Genomic DNA, 21,060 nt, shown 5'->3' with positions numbered 1-21,060 from the left:
CAGGGTTTTTGTGTGAGAGAGAAGGATATCAGACAGAGTCGGTGTGTGAGAGAGAGGGATATCAGACAGGGTTTGTGTGTGAGGAGGAGGCATATCAGACGCGGTTTTTGTGTGAGAGAGTTGGACATCAGACAGCGTTTGTGTGTGAGAGCGAGGGATATCAGACGGGGTTTGTGTGTGAGAGATGGATATCAGCGAGCGTCGGTGTGTGTGAGGGAGGGATATCAGACAGGATTTGTATGAGAGAGAGGGTTATCAGACAGGGTTTGTGTGTGAGTGAGAGGGATATCAGACGGGGTTGGTGTGTGAGAGGGAGAGAGATCAGACATGGTTTGTGTGTGAGAGAGAGGGATATCAGGCAGGATTTATGCGTGAGAGAGGGATATCAGACAGGGTTTGTGTGTGAGAGAGAGGGATATCAGACAGGGTTTGTGTGAGAGAGAGAGGGATATCAGACAGGGATATCCCTCTCTCTCTCACACAAACCCTGTCTGATAGAGAGGGATATCAGACAGGGTATGTGTGTGTGAGAGAGGGATATCAGACAGGGTTTGTGTGTGAGAGAGATGGATATCAGACAGGATTTGTGTGTGAGAGAGAGGGATATCAGACAGGGTTTTTGTGTGAGAGAGAGGGTTATCGGACAGTGGTTGTCTGTGAGAGAGTTGAACATCAGACATGGTTTGTGTGTGAGAGAGAGGGATATCTGACAGGATTTGTGTGTGAGAGAGGGATATCAGAGAGGATCGGTGTGTGTGAGGGAGGGATATCAGACAGGATTTGTGTGAGAGAGAGGGTTATCAGACAGGGTTTGTGTGTAAGTGAGAGGGATATCAGACAGGGTCGGTGTGTGAGAGGGAGGGATATCAGACATGGTTTGTGTGTGAGAGAGAGGGATATCAGGCAGGATTTATGTGTGAGAGAGAGGTATATCAGACATGGTTTGTGTGTGAGAGAGAGGGATATCAGACAGGGTTTGTGTGTGAGAGAGAGGGATATCAGACAGGGTTTGTGTGTGAGAGAGAGGGATATCAGACAGGGTATGTTTGTGTGAGAGAGGGATATCAGACAGGGTTTGTGTGTGAGAGAGATGGATATCAGACAGGGTTTGTTTGTGAGAGAGAGGGATATCAGACAGGGTTTGTGTGTGAGAGAGAACGATATCAGACTGGTTTGGTGTTTGAGAGAGAGGGATATCAGGCTGGGTTTGTGTGTGTGAGAGAGGGATATCAGACAGGGTTTGTCTGTGTGAGAGAGGGATATCAGACAGGGTTGGTGTGTGAGAGAGAGAGATATCAGACAGGGTCGGTGTGTGTGAGAGAGGGATATCAGACAGGGTCGGTGTGTGTGAGAGAGGGATATCAGACAGCGTTGGTGTATGTGAGAGGGGGATATCAGACAGGGTTTGTGTGTGAGGAAAAGGGTATCAGACATGATTTTTGTCTGAGAGAGAGGGATATCAGACAGTGTTTGTGTGTGAGAGAGGGATATCAGACAGTGTTTGTGTGTGAGAGCGTTGGACATCAGATAGGGTCGGTGTGTGAGAGAGAGGGATATCAGACAGGGTTTGTGTGTGAGAGCAAGGGATATCAGTCATCGTTTGTGTGTGAAAGAGAGGGATATCAGACAGAGTTTGTGTGTGAGAGAGGGGTATCTGAGAGGGTCTGTATGTGAGAGAGAGGGATACCAGACAAGGTTGGTATGCGTGAGAGAGATATCAGACAGGGTTTGTGTGTGAGAGAGAGGGAGATCAGACAGGGCTGGTGTATGTGAGAAAGATATCAGACAGGATTTGTGTGTGTGAGAGAGATATCAGACGGGGTTTGTGTGTGAGAGAGGGATATCAGACGGGGTTTGTGTGTGAGGGAGCGATATCAGAGAGGGTCGGTGTGTGTGAGGGAGCGATATCAGACAGGATTTGTATGAGAGAGAGGGTTATCCGACAGGGTTTGTGTGTGAGGAAGAGGGATATCAGACAGGATTTTTGTGTGAGAGAGAGGGATATCAGACAGGGTATGTGTGTGTGAGAGAGGGATATCAGACAGGGTTTGTGTGTGTGAGAGGGGGATATCAGACAGGGTTTGTGTGTGAGGAAAAGGGTATCAGACATGATTTTTGTCTGAGAGAGAGGGATATCAGACAGTGTTTGTGTGTGAGGAAGAGGGATATCAGACAGGGTATGTGTGTGTGAGAGAGGGATATCAGAGAGGGTTTGTGTGTGAGAGCAAGGGATATCAGGCAGCGTTTGTGTGTGAAAGATAGGGATATCAGACAGAGTTTGTGTGTGAGAGAGGGGTATCTGAGAGGGTCTGTATGTGAGAGAGAGGGATACCAGACAAGGTTGGTATGCGTGAGAGAGATATCAGACAGGGTTTGTGTGTGAGAGAGAGGGAGATCAGACAGGGCTGGTGTATGAGAGAAAGATATCAGACAGGATTTGTGTGTGTGAGAGAGATATCAGACGGGGTTTGTGTGTGAGAGAGGGAAATCAGACGGGGTTTGTGTGTGAGAGAGGGGTATCAGACAGGGTTTGTGTGTGAGAGAGAGGGTTATCAGACAGGGTTCTTGTGTGAGAGAGAGGGATATCAGACAGGGTTTGTGCGTGAGAGAGTGGGATATCAGACAGGGTTTTTGTGTGAGAGGGAACGATATCAGACAATGTTGGTGTGTGAGAGAGAGGGATATCAGACAAGGTTTGTTTGTGAGAGAAGGATATCAGACAGGGTTTGTGTGTGAGAGAGAGGGATTTCAGACAGGGTTCTTGTGTGAGAGAGAGGGATATCAGACAGGGTTTGTATGTGAGAGACAGGGATATCAGACAGGGTTTTTGTGTGAGAGGGAACGATATCAGACAATGTTGGTGTGTGAGAGAGACGGATATCAGACAAGGTTTGTTTGTGAGAGAAGGATATCAGACAGGGTATGTGTGTGAGAGAGAGGGATATCAGACAGTGTTCTTGTGTGAGAGAGAGGGATATCAGACAGGGTTTGTATGTGAGAGACAGGGATATCAGACAGGGTTTGTATGTGAGAGACAGGGATATCAGACAAGGTTTTAGTGTGAGGAATAGGGATATCGGACAGGGTTTTTGTTTGAGAGAGAGGGATATCAGACAGTGTTTGTGTGTGAGAGAGTTGGACATCAGACAAGGTTTGTGTGTGAGAGACAGGGATATCAGATCGGGTTTGTGTGTGAGGAAGAGGGATTTCAGACAGGGTTTTTGTGTGAGGAATAGGGATATCGGACAGGGCTTTTGTGTGAGAGAGAGGGATATCAGACAGAGTTTGTGTGTGTGAGAGTTGGACATCAGTCATGATTTGTGTGAGAGAGAGTGGGATATCTGACAGGGTTTGTGTGTGAGAGAGAGGGATATCAGACAGGGTCGGTGTGTGAGGGAGACGGTTATCCGACAGGGTTTGTGTGTGAGAGAGAGGTTTCTCAGACAGGGTTTGTGCGTGTGAGAGTGGGATATCAGACAGTGTTTTTGTGTGAGAGAGAACGATATCAGACAGAGTCGGTGTGTGAGAGAGAGGGATATCAGACAGGGTTTGTGTGTGAGGAGGAGGGATATCAGACACGGTTTTTGTGTGAGAGAGTTGGACATCAGACAGCGTTTGTGTGTGAGAGCGAGGGATATCAGATGGGGTTTGGATGTGAGAGATGGATATCAGCGAGCGTCGGTGTGTGTGAGGGAGGGATATCAGACAGGATTTGTATGAGAGAGAGGGTTATCAGACAGGGTTTGTGTGTGAGTGAGAGGGATATCAGACGGGGTTGGTGTGTGAGAGGGAGAGATATCAGACATGGTTTGTGTGTGAGAGAGAGGGATATCAGGCAGGATTTATGTGTGAGAGAGGGATATCAGACAGGGTTTGTGTGAGAGAGAGAGGGATATCAGACAGTGTTTGTGTGAGAGAGAGAGGGATATCAGACAGGGTTTGTGTGTGATAGAGAGGGATATCAGACAGGGTATGTGTGTGTGAGAGAGGGATATCAGACAGGGTCGGTGTGAGAGAGAGAGGGATATCAGACAGGGTTTGTGTGTGATAGAGAGGGATATCAGACAGGGTATGTGTGTGTGAGAGAGGGATATCAGACAGGGTTTGTGTGTGAGAGAGATGGATATCAGACAGGGTTTGTGTGTGAGAGAGAGGGATATCAGACAGGGTTTGTGTGTGAGAGAGAGGGATATCAGACTGGTTCGGTGTTTGAGAGAGAGGGATTTCAGGCTGGGTTTGTGTGTGTGAGAGAGGGATATCAGACAGGGATTGTGTGTGACAGAGGGCTATCAGACAGGGATTGTGCGTGAGAGAGTGGGATATCAGACATGGTTTGTGTGTGAGAGAGAGGGATATCTGACAGGATTTGTGTGTGAGGAAGCGGGATATCAGAGAGGGTTTTTGTGTGAGAGAGAGGGTTATCGGACAGTGGTTGTCTGTGAGAGAGTTGAACATCAGACATGGTTTGTGTGTGAGAGAGAGGGATATCTGACAGGATTTGTGTGTGAGAGCGAGGGATAACAGACGGGGTTTGTGTGTGAGAGAGGGATATCAGAGAGGGTCGGTGTGTGTGAGGGAGGGATATCAGACAGGATTTGTGTGAGAGAGAGGGTTATCAGACAGGGTTTGTGTGTAAGTGAGAGGGATATCAGACAGGGTCGGTGTGTGAGAGGGAGGGATATCAGACATGGTTTGTGTGTGAGAGAGAGGGATATCAGGCAGGATTTATGTGTGAGAGAGGGATATCAGACATGGTTTGTGTGTGAGAGAGAGGGATATCAGACAGGGTTTGTGTGTGAGAGAGAGGGATATCAGACAGGGTTTGTGTGTGAGAGAGAGGGATATCAGACAGGGTATGTTTGTGTGAGAGAGGGATATCAGACAGGGTTTGTGTGTGAGAGAGATGGATATCAGACAGGGTTTGTTTGTGAGAGAGAGGGAAATCAGACAGGGTTTGTGTGTGAGAGAGAACGATATCAGACTGGTTCGGTGTTTGAGAGAGAGGGATATCAGGCTGGGTTTGTGTGTGTGAGAGAGGGATATCAGACAGGGTTTGTCTGTGTGAGAGAGGGATATCAGACAGGGTTGGTGTGTGAGAGAGAGATATCAGACAGGGTTTGTGTGTGTGAGAGGGGGATATCAGACAGGGTTTGTGTGTGAGGAAAAGGGTATCAGACATGATTTTTGTCTGAGAGAGAGGGATATCAGACAGTGTTTGTGTGTGAGAGAGGGATATCAGACAGTGTTTGTGTGTGAGAGAGTTGGACATCAGACAGGGTCGGTGTGTGAGAGAGAGGGATATCAGACAGGGTTTGTGTGTGAGAGCAAGGGATATCAGACAGCGTTTGTGTGTGAAAGAGAGGGATATCAGACAGAGTTTGTGTGTGAGAGAGGGGTATCTGAGAGGGTCTGTATGTGAGAGAGAGGGATACCAGACAAGGTTGGTATGCGTGAGAGAGATATCAGACAGGGTTTGTGTGTGAGAGAGAGGGAGATCAGACAGGGCTGGTGTGTGTGAGAAAGATATCAGACAGGATTTGTGTGTGTGAGAGAGATATCAGACGGGGTTTGTGTGTGAGAGAGGGATATAAGACGGGGTTTGTGTGTGAGAGAGGGATATCAGAGAGGGTCGGTGTGTGTGAGGGAGCGATATCAGACAGGATTTGTATGAGAGAGAGGGTTATCAGACAGGGTTTGTGTGTGAGAGAGAGGGATATCAGACAGGGTTTGTGTGAGAGAGAGAGGGATATCAGACAGGGTTTGTGTGAGAGGGAGAGGGATATCAGACGGGGTTTGTGTGTGATAGAGAGGGCTATCAGACAGGGTATGTGTGTGTGAGAGAGGGATATCAGACAGGGTTTGTGTGTGAGAGAGAGGGATATCAGACAGGGTTTGTGTGTGAAAGAGAGGGATATCAGACAGGGTTTGTGTGAGAGAGAGAGGGATATCAGACGGGGTTTGTGTGTGATAGAGAGGGCTATCAGACAGGGTATGTGTGTGTGAGAGAGGGATATCAGACAGGGTTTGTGTGTGAGAAAGATGGATATCAGACAGGGTTTGTGTGTGAGAGAGAGGGATATCAGACAGGGTTTGTGTGTGAGAGAGGGATATCAGACTGGTTCGGTGTTTGAGAGAGAGGGATATCAGGCTGGGTTTGTGTGTGTGAGAGAGGGATATCAGACAGGGCTTGTGTGTGACAGAGGGCTATCAGACAGGGATTGTGCATGAGAGAGTGGGATATCAGACATGGTTTGTGTGTGAGAGAGAGGGTTATCAGACAGTGGTTGTCTGTGAGAGAGTTGAACATCAGACATGGTTTGTGTGTGAGAGAGAGGGATATCTGACAGGATTTGTGTGTGAGAGCGAGGGATAACAGACGGGGTTTGTGTGTGAGAGAGGGATATCAGAGAGGGTCGGTGTGTGTGAGGGAGGGATATCAGACAGGATTTGTGTGAGAGAGAGGGTTATCAGACAGGGTTTGTGTGTAAGTGAGAGGGATATCAGACAGGGTCGGTGTGTGAGAGGGAGGGATATCAGGCAGGATTTATGTGTGAGAGAGGGATATCAGACATGGTTTGTGTGTGAGAGAGAGGGATATTAGACAGGGTTTGTGTGTGAGAGAGAGGGATATCAGACAGGGTTTATGTGTGAGAGAGAGGGATATCAGACAGGGTATGTTTGTGTGAGAGAGGGATATCAGACAGGGTTTGTGTGTGAGCGAGATGGATATCACACAGGGTTTGTTTGTGAGAGAGAGGGATATCCGACAGGGTTTGTGTGTGAGAGAGAACGATATCAGACTGGTTCGGTATTTGAGAGAGAGGGATATCAGGCAGGGTTTGCGTGTGTGAGAGAGGGATATCAGACAGGGTTTGTCTGTGTGAGAGAGGGATATCAGACAGGGTTGGTGTATGAGAGAGAGATATCAGACAGGGTCGGAGTGTGTGAGAGAGGGATATCAGACAGGGTTGGTGTGTGTGAGAGAGGGATATCAGACAGGGTTTGTGTGTGAGGAAAAGTGTATCAGACAGGGTTTGTGCGTGAGAGAGTGGGATATCAGACAGTGTTTGTGTGTGATGAAAAGGGTATCAGACATGATTTTTGTCTGAGAGAGAGGGATATCAGACAGTGTTTGTGTGTGAGAGAGGTATATCAGACAGTGTTTGTGTGTGAGAGAGTTGGACATCAGACAGGGTCGGTGTGTGAGAGAGAGGGATATCAGACAGGGTTTGTGTGTGAGAGCAAGGGATATCAGGCAGCGTTTGTGTGTGAAAGAGAGGGATATCAGACAGAGTTTGTGTGTGAGAGAGGGGTATCTGAGAGGGTCTGTATGTGAGAGAGAGGGATACCAGACAAGGTTGGTATGCGTGAGAGAGATATCAGACAGGGTTTGTGTGTGAGAGAGAGGGAGATCAGACAGGGCTGGTGTATGTGAGAAAGATATCAGACAGGATTTGTGTGTGTGAGAGAGATATCAGACGGGGTTTGTGTGTGAGAGAGGGATATAAGACGGGGTTTGTGTGTGAGAGAGGGATATCAGAGAGGGTCGGTGTGTGTGAGGGAGCGATATCAGACAGGATTTGTATGAGAGAGAGGGTTATCAGACAGGGTTTGTGTGTGAGAGAGAGGGATATCAGACAGGATTTTTGTGTGAGAGAGAGGGATATCAGACAGGGTTTGTGTGTGAGAGAGAGGGATATCAGACAGGGTTTGTGTGAGAGAGAGAGGGATATCAGACGGGGTTTGTGTGTGAGAGAGAGGGCTATCAGACAGGGTATGTGTGTGTGACAGAGGGATATCAGACAGGGTTTGTGTGTGAGAAAGATGGATATCAGACAGGGTTTGTGTGTGAGAGAGAGGGATATCAGACAGGGTTTGTGTGTGAGAGAGAGGGATATCAGACTGGTTCGGTGTTTGAGAGAGAGGGATATCAGGCTGGGTTTGTGTGTGTGAGAGAGGGATATCAGACAGGGATTGTGTGTGACAGAGGGCTATCAGACAGGGATTGTGCGTGAGAGAGTGGGATATCAGACATGGTTTGTGTGTGAGAGAGAGGGATATCTGACAGGATTTGTGTGTGAGGAAGCGGGATATCAGACAGGGTTTTTGTGTGAGAGAGAGGGTTATCAGACAGTGGTTGTCTGTGAGAGAGTTGAACATCAGACATGGTTTGTGTGTGAGAGAGAGGGATATCTGACAGGGTTTGTGTGTGAGAGCGAGGGATAACAAACGGGGTTTGTGTGTGAGAGAGGGATATCAGAGAGGGTCGGTGTGTGTGAGGGAGGGATATCAGACAGGATTTGTGTGAGAGAGAGGGTTATCAGACAGGGTTTGTGTGTAAGTGAGAGGGATATCAGACAGGGTCGGTGTGTGAGAGGGAGGGATATCAGGCAGGATTTATGTGTGAGAGAGGGATATCAGACATGGTTTGTGTGTGAGAGAGAGGGATATTAGACAGGGTTTGTGTGTGAGAGAGAGGGATATCAGACAGGGTTTATGTGTGAGAGAGAGGGATATCAGACAGGGTATGTTTGTGTGAGAGAGGGATATCAGACAGGGTTTGTGTGTGAGCGAGATGGATATCACACAGGGTTTGTTTGTGAGAGAGAGGGATATCCGACAGGGTTTGTGTGTGAGAGAGAACGATATCAGACTGGTTCGGTATTTGAGAGAGAGGGATATCAGGCTGGGTTTGCGTGTGTGAGAGAGGGATATCAGACAGGGTTTGTCTGTGTGAGAGAGGGATATCAGACAGGGTTGGTGTATGAGAGAGAGATATCAGACAGGGTCGGAGTGTGTGAGAGAGGGATATCAGACAGGGTTGGTTTGTGTGAGAGAGGGATATCAGACAGGGTTTGTGTGTGAGGAAAAGGGTATCAGACAGGGTTTGTGCGTGAGAGAGTGGGATATCAGACAGTGTTTGTGTGTGATGAAAAGGGTATCAGACATGATTTTTGTCTGAGAGAGAGGGATATCAGACAGTGTTTGTGTGTGAGAGAGGGATATCAGACAGTGTTTGTGTGTGAGAGAGTTGGACATCAGACAGGGTCGGTGTGTGAGAGAGAGGGATATCAGACAGGGTTTGTGTGTGAGAGCAAGGGATATCAGGCAGCGTTTGTGTGTGAAAGAGAGGGATATCAGACAGAGTTTGTGTGTGAGAGAGGGGTATCTGAGAGGGTCTGTATGTGAGAGAGAGGGATACCAGACAAGGTTGGTATGCGTGAGAGAGATATCAGACAGGGTTTGTGTGTGAGAGAGAGGGAGATCAGACAGGGCTGGTGTATGTGAGAAAGATATCAGACAGGATTTGTGTGTGTGAGAGAGATATCAGACGGGGTTTGGGTGTGAGAGAGGGATATAAGACGGGGTTTGTGTGTGAGAGAGGGATATCAGAGAGGGTCGGTGTGTGTGAGGGAGCGATATCAGACAGGATTTGTATGAGAGAGAGGGTTATCAGACAGGGTTTGTGTGTGAGAGAGAGGGATATCAGACAGGATTTTTGTGTGAGAGAGAGGGATATCAGACAGGGTTTGTGTGTGAGAGAGAGGGATATCAGACAGGGTTTGTGTGAGAGAGAGAGGGATATCAGACGGGGTTTGTGTGTGAGAGAGAGGGCTATCAGACAGGGTATGTGTGTGTGACAGAGGGATATCAGACAGGGTTTGTGTGTGAGAAAGATGGATATCAGACAGGGTTTGTGTGTGAGAGAGAGGGATATCAGACAGGGTTTGTGTGTGAGAGAGAGGGATATCAGACTGGTTCGGTGTTTGAGAGAGAGGGATATCAGGCTGGGTTTGTGTGTGTGAGAGAGGGATATCAGACAGGGATTGTGTGTGACAGAGGGCTATCAGACAGGGATTGTGCGTGAGAGAGTGGGATATCAGACATGGTTTGTGTGTGAGAGAGAGGGATATCTGACAGGATTTGTGTGTGAGGAAGCGGGATATCAGACAGGGTTTTTGTGTGAGAGAGAGGGTTATCAGACAGTGGTTGTCTGTGAGAGAGTTGAACATCAGACATGGTTTGTGTGTGAGAGAGAGGGATATCTGACAGGGTTTGTGTGTGAGAGCGAGGGATAACAAACGGGGTTTGTGTGTGAGAGAGGGATATCAGAGAGGGTCGGTGTGTGTGAGGGAGGGATATCAGACAGGATTTGTGTGAGAGAGAGGGTTATCAGACAGGGTTTGTGTGTAAGTGAGAGGGATATCAGACAGGGTCGGTGTGTGAGAGGGAGGGATATCAGGCAGGATTTATGTGTGAGAGAGGGATATCAGACATGGTTTGTGTGTGAGAGAGAGGGATATTAGACAGGGTTTGTGTGTGAGAGAGAGGGATATCAGACAGGGTTTATGTGTGAGAGAGAGGGATATCAGACAGGGTATGTTTGTGTGAGAGAGGGATATCAGACAGGGTTTGTGTGTGAGCGAGATGGATATCACACAGGGTTTGTTTGTGAGAGAGAGGGATATCCGACAGGGTTTGTGTGTGAGAGAGAACGATATCAGACTGGTTCGGTATTTGAGAGAGAGGGATATCAGGCTGGGTTTGCGTGTGTGAGAGAGGGATATCAGACAGGGTTTGTCTGTGTGAGAGAGGGATATCAGACAGGGTTGGTGTATGAGAGAGAGATATCATACAGGGTCGGAGTGTGTGAGAGAGGGATATCAGACAGGGTTGGTTTGTGTGAGAGAGGGATATCAGACAGGGTTTGTGTGTGAGGAAAAGGGTATCAGACAGGGTTTGTGCGTGAGAGAGTGGGATATCAGACAGTGTTTGTGTGTGATGAAAAGGGTATCAGACATGATTTTTGTCTGAGAGAGAGGGATATCAGACAGTGTTTGTGTGTGAGAGAGGGATATCAGACAGTGTTTGTGTGTGAGAGAGTTGGACATCAGACAGGGTCGGTGTGTGAGAGAGAGGGATATCAGACAGGGTTTGTGTGTGAGAGCAAGGGATATCAGGCAGCGTTTGTGTGTGAAAGAGAGGGATATCAGACAGAGTTTGTGTGTGAGAGAGGGGTATCTGAGAGGGTCTGTATGTGAGAGAGAGGGATACCAGACAAGGTTGGTATGCGTGAGAGAGATATCAGACAGGGTTTGTGTGTGAGAGAGAGGGAGATCAGACAGGGCTGGTGTATGTGAGAAAGATATCAGACAGGATTTGTGTGTGTGAGAGAGATATCAGACGGGGTTTGTGTGTGAGAGAGGGATATAAGACGGGGTTTGTGTGTGAGAGAGGGATATCAGAGAGGGTCGGTGTGTGTGAGGGAGCGATATCAGACAGGATTTGTATGAGAGAGAGGGTTATCAGACAGGGTTTGTGTGTGAGAGAGAGGGATATCAGACAGGATTTTTGTGTGAGAGAGAGGGATATCAGACAGGGTTTGTGTGTGAGAGAGAGGGATATCAGACAGGGTTTGTGTGAGAGAGAGAGGGATATCAGACGGGGTTTGTGTGTGAGAGAGAGGGCTATCAGACAGGGTATGTGTGTGTGACAGAGGGATATCAGACAGGGTTTGTGTGTGAGAAAGATGGATATCAGACAGGGTTTGTGTGTGAGAGAGAGGGATATCAGACAGGGTTTGTGTGTGAGAGAGAGGGATATCAGACTGGTTCGGTGTTTGAGAGAGAGGGATATCAGGCTGGGTTTGTGTGTGTGAGAGAGGGATATCAGACAGGGATTGTGTGTGACAGAGGGCTATCAGACAGGGATTGTGCGTGAGAGAGTGGGATGTCAGACATGGTTTGTGTGTGAGAGAGAGGGATATCTGACAGGATTTGTGTGTGAGGAAGCGGGATATCAGACAGGGTTTTTGTGTGAGAGAGAGGGTTATCAGACAGTGGTTGTCTGTGAGAGAGTTGAACATCAGACATGGTTTGTGTGTGAGAGAGAGGGATATCTGACAGGATTTGTGTGTGAGAGCGAGGGATAACAAACGGGGTTTGTGTGTGAGAGAGGGATATCAGAGAGGGTCGGTGTGTGTGAGGGAGGGATATCAGACAGGATTTGTGTGAGAGAGAGGGTTATCAGACAGGGTTTGTGTGTAAGTGAGAGGGATATCAGACAGGGTCGGTGTGTGAGAGGGAGGGATATCAGGCAGGATTTATGTGTGAGAGAGGGATATCAGACATGGTTTGTGTGTGAGAGAGAGGGATATTAGACAGGGTTTGTGTGTGAGAGAGAGGGATATCAGACAGGGTTTATGTGTGAGAGAGAGGGATATCAGACAGGGTATGTTTGTGTGAGAGAGGGATATCAGACAGGGTTTGTGTGTGAGAGAGATGGATATCAGACAGGGTTTGTTTGTGAGAGAGAGGGATATCAGACAGGGTTGGTGTATGAGAGAGAGATATCAGACAGGGTCGGAGTGTGTGAGAGAGGGATATCAGACAGGGTTGGTGTGTGTGAGAGAGGGATATCAGACAGGGTTTGTGTGTGAGGAAAAGGGTATCAGACAGGGTTTGTGCGTGAGAGAGTGGGATATCAGACAGTGTTTGTGTGTGAGGAAGAGGGATATCAGACCGGGTATGTGTGTGTGAGAGAGGGATATCAGACAGTGTTTGTGTGTGAGAGAGTTGGACATCAGACAGGGTCGGTGTGTGAGAGAGAGGGATATCAGAGAGGGTTTGTGTGTGAGAGCAAGGGATATCAGGCAGCGTTTGTGTGTGAAAGAGAGGGATATCAGACAGAGTTTGTGTGTGAGAGAGGGGTATCTGAGAGGGTCTGTATGTGAGAGAGAGGGATACCAGACAAGGTTGGTATGCGTGAGAGAGATATCAGACAGGGTTTTGTGTGAGAGAGAGGGAGATCAGACAGGGCTGGTGTATGTGAGAAAGATATCAGACAGGATTTGTGTGTGTGAGAGAGATATCAGACGGGGTTTGTGTGTGAGAGAGGGATATCAGACGGGGTTTGTGTGTGAGAGAGAGGGATATCAGACAGGATTTATGTGTGAGAGAGGGATATCAGACATGGTTTGTGTGTGTGAGAGAGGGATATCAGACAGGGATTGTTTGTGAGAGAGAGGGATATCAGACAGGGTTTGTGTGTGAGAGAGAACGATATCAGACTGGTTCGGTGTTTGGGAGAGAGAGATATCAGACAGGGATTGTGTGTGTGAGAGAGGGATATCAGACAGGGTTTGTGTGTGTGAGAGAGGGATATCAGACAGGGATTGTTTGTGAGAGAGAGGGATATCAGACAGGGTTTGTGTGTGAGAGAGAACGATATCAGACTGGTTCGGTGTTTCGAAGAGAGAGATATCAGACAGGGATTGTGTGTGAGAGAGAGGGATATCAGACAGGGTTTGTGTGTGAGAGAGAGGGATATCAGACAGGATTTATGTGTGAGAGAGGGATATCAGACATGGTTTGTGTGTGTGAGAGAGGGATATCAGACAGGGATTGTGTGTGAGAGAGAGGGATATCAGACAGGGTTTGTGTGTGAGAGAGAACGATATCAGACTGGTTCGGTGTTTGGGAGAGAGAGATATCAGACAGGGATTGTGTGTGTGAGAGAGGGATATCTGACAGGGTTGGTGTGTGAGAGAGAGAGATATCAGACAGGGTCAGTGTGTGTGAGAAAGAGATATCAGACAGGGTCGGTGTGTGTGAGAGTGGGGTATCAGACAAGGTTTGTTTGTGAGAGAAGGATATCAGACAGGGTTTGTGTGTGAGAGAGAGGGATATCAGACAGGGTTCTTGTGTGAGAGAGAGGGATATCAGACAGGGTTTGTGCGTGAGAGAGTGGGATATCAGACAGGGTTTTTGTGTGAGAGGGAACGATATCAGACAGAGTCGGTGTGTGAGAGAGAGGGATATCAGACAGGGTCGGTGTGTGTGAGAGAGGGATATCAGACAAGGTTTGTTTGTGAGAGAAGGATATCAGACAGGGTTTGTGTGTGAGAGAGAGGGATATCAGACAGTATTCTTGTGTGAGAGAGATGGATATCAGACGGGGTCGGTGTGTGAGAGGGAGAGATATCAGACATGGTTTGTGTGTGAGAGAGAGGGATATCAGGCAGGATTTATGTGTGAGAGAGGGATATCAGACATGGTTTGTGTGTGAGAGAGAGGGATATCAGACAGGGTTTGTGTGAGAGAGAGAGGGATATCAGACAGGGTTTGTGTGTGAGAGAGAGGGATATCAGACAAGGTTGGTATGCGTGAGAGAGATATCAGACAGGGTTTTGTGTGAGAGAGAGGGAGATCAGACAGGGCTGGTGTATGTGAGAAAGATATCAGACAGGATTTGTGTGTGTGAGAGAGATATCAGACGGGGTTTGTGTGTGAGAGAGGGATATCAGACGGGGTTTGTGTGTGTGAGAGAGGGATATCAGACAGGGATTGTTTGTGTGAGAGAGAGATATCAGACATGGTTTGTGTGTGAGAGAGAGGGATATCAGACAGGATTTATGTGTGAGAGAGGGATATCAGACATGGTTTGTGTGTGAGAGAGAGGGATATCAGACAGGGTTTGTGTGTGTGAGCAAGGGATATCAGGCAGCGTTTGTGTGTGAAAGAGAGGGATATCAGACAGAGTTTGTGTGTGAGAGAGGGGTATCTGAGAGGGTCTGTATGTGAGAGAGAGGGATACCAGACAAGGTTGGTATGCGTGAGAGAGATATCAGACAGGGTTTTGTGTGAGAGAGAGGGAGATCAGACAGGGCTGGTGTATGTGAGAAAGATATCAGACAGGATTTGTGTGTGTGAGAGAGATATCAGACGGGGTTTGTGTGTGAGAGAGGGATATCAGACGGGGTTTGTGTGTGAGAGAGAGGGATATCAGACAGGATTTATGTGTGAGAGAGGGATATCAGACATGGTTTGTGTGTGTGAGAGAGGGATATCAGACAGGGATTGTTTGTGTGAGAGAGAGATATCAGACATGGTTTGTGTGTGAGAGAGAGGGATATCAGACAGGGTTTGTGTGTGAGAGAGAGGGATATCAGACAGGGTTTGTGTGTGAGAGAGAGGGATATCAGACAGGATTTATGTGTGAGAGAGGGATATCAGACATGGTTTGTGTGTGTGAGAGAGGGATATCAGACAGGGATTGTTTGTGAGAGAGAGGGATATCAGACAGGGTTTGTGTGTGAGAGAGAACGATATCAGACTGGTTCGGTGTTTGGGAGAGAGAGATATCAGACAGGGATTGTGTGTGTGAGAGAGGGATATCAGACAGGGTTTGTGTGTGTGAGAGAGGGATATCAGACAGGGTTGGTGTGTGAGAGAGAGAGATATCAGACAGGGTCAGTGTGTGTGAGAAAGAGATATCAGACAGGGTCGGTGTGTGTGAGAGTGGGGTATCAGACAAGGTTTGTTTGTGAGAGAAGGATATCAGACAGGGTTTGTGTGTGAGAGAGAGGGATATCAGACAGGGTTCTTGTGTGAGAGAGAGGGATATCAGACAGGGTTTGTGCGTGAGAGAGTGGGATATCAGACATGGTTTTTGTGTGAGAGGGAACGATATCAGACAGAGTCGGTGTGTGAGAGAGAGGGATATCAGACAGGGTCGGTGTGTTTGAGAGAGGGATATCAGACAAGGTTTGTTTGTGAGAGAAGGATATCAGACAGGGTTTGTGTGTGAGAGAGAGGGATATCAGACAGTATTCTTGTGTGAGAGAGATGGATATCAGACGGGGTCGGTGTGTGAGAGGGAGAGATATCAGACATGGTTTGTGTGTGAGAGAGAGGGATATCAGGCAGGATTTATGTGTGAGAGAGGGATATCAGACATGGTTTGTGTGTGAGAGAGAGGGATATCAGACAGGGTTTGTGTGAGAGAGAGAGGGATATCAGACAGGGTTTGTGTGTGAGAGAGAGGGATATCAGACAAGGTTGGTATGCGTGAGAGAGATATCAGACAGGGTTTTGTGTGAGAGAGAGGGAGATCAGACAGGGCTGGTGTATGTGAGAAAGATATCAGACAGGATTTGTGTGTGTGAGAGAGATATCAGACGGGGTTTGTGTGTGAGAGAGGGATATCAGACGGGGTTTGTGTGTGAGAGAGAGGGATATCAGACAGGATTTATGTGTGAGAGAGGGATATCAGACATGGTTTGTGTGTGTGAGAGAGGGATATCAGACAGGGATTGTTTGTGTGAGAGAGAGATATCAGACATGGTTTGTGTGTGAGAGAGAGGGATATCAGACAGGGTTTGTGTGTGAGAGAGAGGGATATCAGACAGGGTTTGTGTGTGAGAGAGAGGGATATCAGACAGGATTTATGTGTGAGAGAGGGATATCAGACATGGTTTGTGTGTGTGAGAGAAGGATATCAGACAGGGATTGTTTGTGAGAGAGAGGGATATCAGACAGGGTTTGTGTGTGAGAGAGAACGATATCAGACTGGTTCGGTGTTTGGGAGAGAGAGATATCAGACAGGGATTGTGTGTGTGAGAGAGGGATATCAGACAGGGTTTGTGTGTGTGAGAGAGGGATATCAGACAGCGTTGGTGTGTGAGAGAGAGAGATATCAGACAGGGTCAGTGTGTGTGAGAAAGAGATATCAGACAGGGTCGGTGTGTGTGAGAGTGGGGTATCAGACAAGGTTTGTTTGTGAGAGAAGGATATCAGACAGGGTTTGTGTGTGAGAGAGAGGGATATCAGACAGGGTTCTTGTGTGAGAGAGAGGGATATCAGACAGGGTTTGTGCGTGAGAGAGTGGGATATCAGACAGGGTTTTTGTGTGAGAGGGAACGATATCAGACAGAGTCGGTGTGTGAGAGAGAGGGATATCAGACAGGGTCGGTGTGTGTGAGAGAGGGATATCAGACAAGGTTTGTTTGTGAGAGAAGGATATCAGACAGGGTTTGTGTGTGAGAGAGAGGGATATCAGACAGTATTCTTGTGTGAGAGAGATGGATATCAGACGGGGTCGGTGTGTGAGAGGGAGAGATATCAGACATGGTTTGTGTGTGAGAGAGAGGGATATCAGGCAGGATTTATGTGTGAGAGAGGGATATCAGACATGGTTTGTGTGTGAGAGAGAGGGATATCAGACAGGGTTTGTGTGAGAGAGAGAGGGATATCAGACAGGGTTTGTGTGTGAGAGAGAGGGATATCAGACAGGGTATGTGTGTGTGAGAGAGAGATATCAGACAGGGTTTGTGTGTGAGAGAGATGGATATCAGACAGGGTTTGTGTGTGAGAGAGAGGGATATCAGACAGGTTCGGTGTTTGAGAGAGAGGGATATCAGGCTCGGTTTGTGTGTGTGAGAGAGGGATATCAGACAGGGTTTGTCTGTGTGAGAGAGGGATATCAGACAGGGTTGGTGTGTGAGAGAGAGATATCAGACAGGGTCGGTGTGTGTGAGAGAGGGATATCAGACAGGGTTGGTGTGTGAGAGAGAGATATCAGACAGGGTCAGTGTGTGTGAGAGAGGGATGTCAGACAGGGTTTGTGTGTGTGAGAGAGGGTTATCTGACAGGATGTGTGTGTGAGTGAGAGGGATTTCGGACAGGGTTTGTGTCTGAGGAAGAAGGATATCAGATAAGGTTTGTTTGTGAGAGAAGGATATCAAAAAGGGTTTGTGTGTGTGAGCAAGGGATATCAGACAGGGATTGAGTGTGAGAGAGGGATATCAGACAGGGTTTGTGCGTGAGAGAGTGGGATATCCTATAGGGTTTTTGTGTGAGATAGAACGATAGCAGACAGAGTCGGTGTGTGAGAGAGAGGGATATCAGACAGGGTTCATGTGTGAGGAAGAGGGATATCAGACAGGATTTATGTGTGAGAGAGTGATATCAGACAGTGTTTTTGTGTGAGAGAGTTGGACATCAGACAGGGTCGGTGTGTGAGAGAGAGGGATATCAGACAGGGTTTGTGTGTGAGAGCAAGGTATACCAGGCAGCGTTTGTGTGTGAAAGAGAGGGATATCAGACAGAGTTTGTGTGTGAGAGAGGGGTATCTGAGAGGGTCTGCATGTGAGAGAGAGGGATTTCAGACAACGTTGGTATGCGTGAGAGAGATATCAGACAGGGTTTGTGTGTGAGTGAGAGGGATATCGGACAGGGTTTGTTTGTGAGAGAGGGGTATCAGAGTGGGTCTGTATGTGAGGGAGAGGGATATCAGACAAGGTTGGTATGCGTGAGAGAAATATCAGACTGGGATTGTGTGTGAGAGAGAGGGATATCAGTCAGCGCTTGTGTATGAGAGAAAGATATCAGACAGGATTTGTGTGTGAGAGTGGGATATCAGACGGGGTTTGTGTGTGAGAGAGGGATATCAGAGAGGGTCGTTGTGTGTGTGGGAGCGATATCAGACAGGATTTGTATGAGAGAGAGGGTTGTCAGACAGGGTTTGTGTGTGAGTGAGAGGCATATCAGACAGGTTCGGTGTGTGAGAGGGAGGGATATCAGACATGGTTTGTGTGTGAGAGTGAGGGATATCAGACAGGATTTATGTGTGAGAGAGGGATATCAGACATGGTTTGTGTGTGAGAGAGAGGGATATCAGACAGGGTTTGTGTGTGAGAGAGAGGGATATCAGACAGGGTTTGTGTGTGAGAGAGAGGGATATCAGACAGGATTTATGTGTGAGAGAGGGATATCAGACATGGTTTGTGTGTGTGAGAGAGGGATATCAGACAGGGATTGTTTGTGAGAGAGAGGGATATCAGACAGGGTTTGTGTGTGAGAGTGAACGATATCAGACTGGTTCGGTGTTTGAGAGAGAGAGATATCAGACAGGGATTGTGTGTGTGAGAGAGGGATATCAGACAGGGTTTGTGTGTGTGAGAGAGGGATATCAGACAGGGTTTGTGTGTGAGAGAGAGGGAGATCAGACAGGGCTGGTGTATGTGAGAAAGATATCAGACGGGGTTTGTGTGTGAGAGAGGGATATCAGAGAGGGTCGGTGTGTGTGAGGGAGCGATATCAGACAGGATTTGTATGAGAGAGAGGGTTATCAGACAGGGTTTGTGTGTGAGGAAAAGGGATATCAGACAGGATTTTTGTGTGAGAGAGAGGGATATCAGACAGGGTTTGTGTGTGAGAGAGAGGGATATCAGACAGGGTTTGTGTGAGAGAGAGAGGGATATCAGACAGGGTTTGTGTGTGATAGAGAGGGATATCAGACAGGGTATGTGTGTGTGAGAGAGGGATATCAGACATGGTTTGTGTGTGAGAAAGATGGATATCAGACAGGGTTTGTGTGTGAGAGAGAGGGATATCAGACAGGGTTTGTGTGTGAGAGAGAGGGATATCAGACTGGTTCGGTGTTTGAGAGAGAGGGATATCAGGCTGGGTTTGTGTGTGTGAGAGAGGGATATCAGACAGGGAGTGTGTGTGACAGAGGGCTATCAGACAGGGATTGTGCGTGAGAGAGTGGGATATCAGACAGGGTTTATGTGTGAGAGAGAGGGATATCAGACAGGGTTTGTGTGTGAGAGAGAGGGATATCAGACAGGGTTTATGTGTGAGAGAGATGGATATCAGACAGGGTATGTTTGTGTGAGAGAGGGATATCAGACAGGGTTTGTGTGTGAGCGAGATGGATATCAGACAGGGTTTGTTTGTGAGAGAGAGGGATATCCGACAGGGTTTGTGTGTGAGAGAGAACGATATCAGACTGGTTCGGTATTTGAGAGAGAGGGATATCAGGCTGGGTTTGCGTGTGTGAGAGAGGGATATCAGACAGGGTTTGTCTGTGTGAGAGAGGGATATCAGACAGGGTTTGTGTGTGAGAGAGGGTTATCAGACAGGGTTTGTGTGTGAGGAAGAGGGATATCAGACAGGATTTTTGTGTGAGAGAGAGGGATATCAGACAGTGTTTGTGTGTGAGAGAGAGGGATATCAGACAGGGTTCATGTGTGAGGAAGAGGGATATCAGACAGGATTTTTGTGTGAGAGAGTGATATCCGACAGTGTTTTTGTGTGAGAGAGTCGGACATCAGACAGGGTCGGTGTGTGAGAGAGAGGGATATCAGACAGGGTTTGTGTGTGAGAGCAAGGTATACCAGGCAGCGTTTGTGTGTGAAAGGCAGGGATATCAGACAGAGTTTGTGTGTGAGAGAGGGGTATCTGAGAGGGTCTGCATGTGAGAGAGAGGGATATCAGATAATGTTGGTATGCGTGAGAGAGATATCAGACAGGGTTTGTGTGTGAGTGAGAGGGATATCAGACAGGGTTTGTTTGTGAGAGAGGGGTGTCAGAGTGGGTCTGTATGTGAGGGAGAGGGATATCAGACAAGGTTGGTATGCGTGAGAGACATATCAGACAGGGATTGTGTGTGAGAGTGAGGGTTATCAGACAGGATTTATGTGTGAGAGAGGGATATCAGACATGGTTTGTGTGTGAGAGAGAGGGATATCAGACAGGGTTTGTGTGTGAGAGAGAGGGATATCAGACAGGGTTTGTGTGTGAGAGAGAGGGATATCAGACAGGATTTATGTGTGAGAGAGGGATATCAGACATGGTTTGTGTGTGTGAGAGAGGGATATCAGACAGGGATTGTTTGTGAGAGAGAGGGATATCAGACAGGGTTTGTGTGTGAGAGAGAACGATATCAGACTGTTTGGGAGAGAGAGATATCAGACAGGGATTGTGTGTGTGAGAGAGGGATATCAGACAGGGTTTGTGTGTGTGAGAGAGGGATATCAGACAGGGTTGGTGTGTGAGAGAGAGAGATATCAGACAGGGTCAGTGTGTGTGAGAAAGAGATATCAGACAGGGTCGGTGTGTGTGAGAGTGGGGTATCAGACAAGGTTTGTTTGTGAGAGAAGGATATCAGACAGGGTTTGTGTGTGAGAGAGAGGGATATCAGACAGGGTTCTTGTGTGAGAGAGAGGGATATCAGACAGGGTTTGTGTGTGAGAGAGGGATGTCAGACAGGGTTTGTGTGTGTGAGAGAGGGTTATCTGACAGGATGTGTGTGTGAGTGAGAGGGATTTCGGACAGGGTTTGTGTCTGAGGAAGAAGGATATCAGATAAGGTTTGTTTGTGAGAGAAGGATATCAAAAAGGGTTTGTGTGTGTGAGCAAGGGATATCAGACAGGGATTGAGTGTGAGAGAGGGATATCAGACAGGGTTTGTGCGTGAGAGAGTGGGATATCCTATA

This window comes from Chiloscyllium plagiosum, unplaced genomic scaffold (genome assembly GCF_037043375.1).
Source record: "Chiloscyllium plagiosum isolate Xiang-an unplaced genomic scaffold, Cpla_swu_hap1 HiC_scaffold_19, whole genome shotgun sequence".
Classification (NCBI taxonomy): domain Eukaryota; kingdom Metazoa; phylum Chordata; class Chondrichthyes; order Orectolobiformes; family Hemiscylliidae; genus Chiloscyllium; species Chiloscyllium plagiosum.
The sequence above is the reverse complement of the archived record's forward strand: the minus strand, read 5'-3'. Positions refer to the sequence as shown.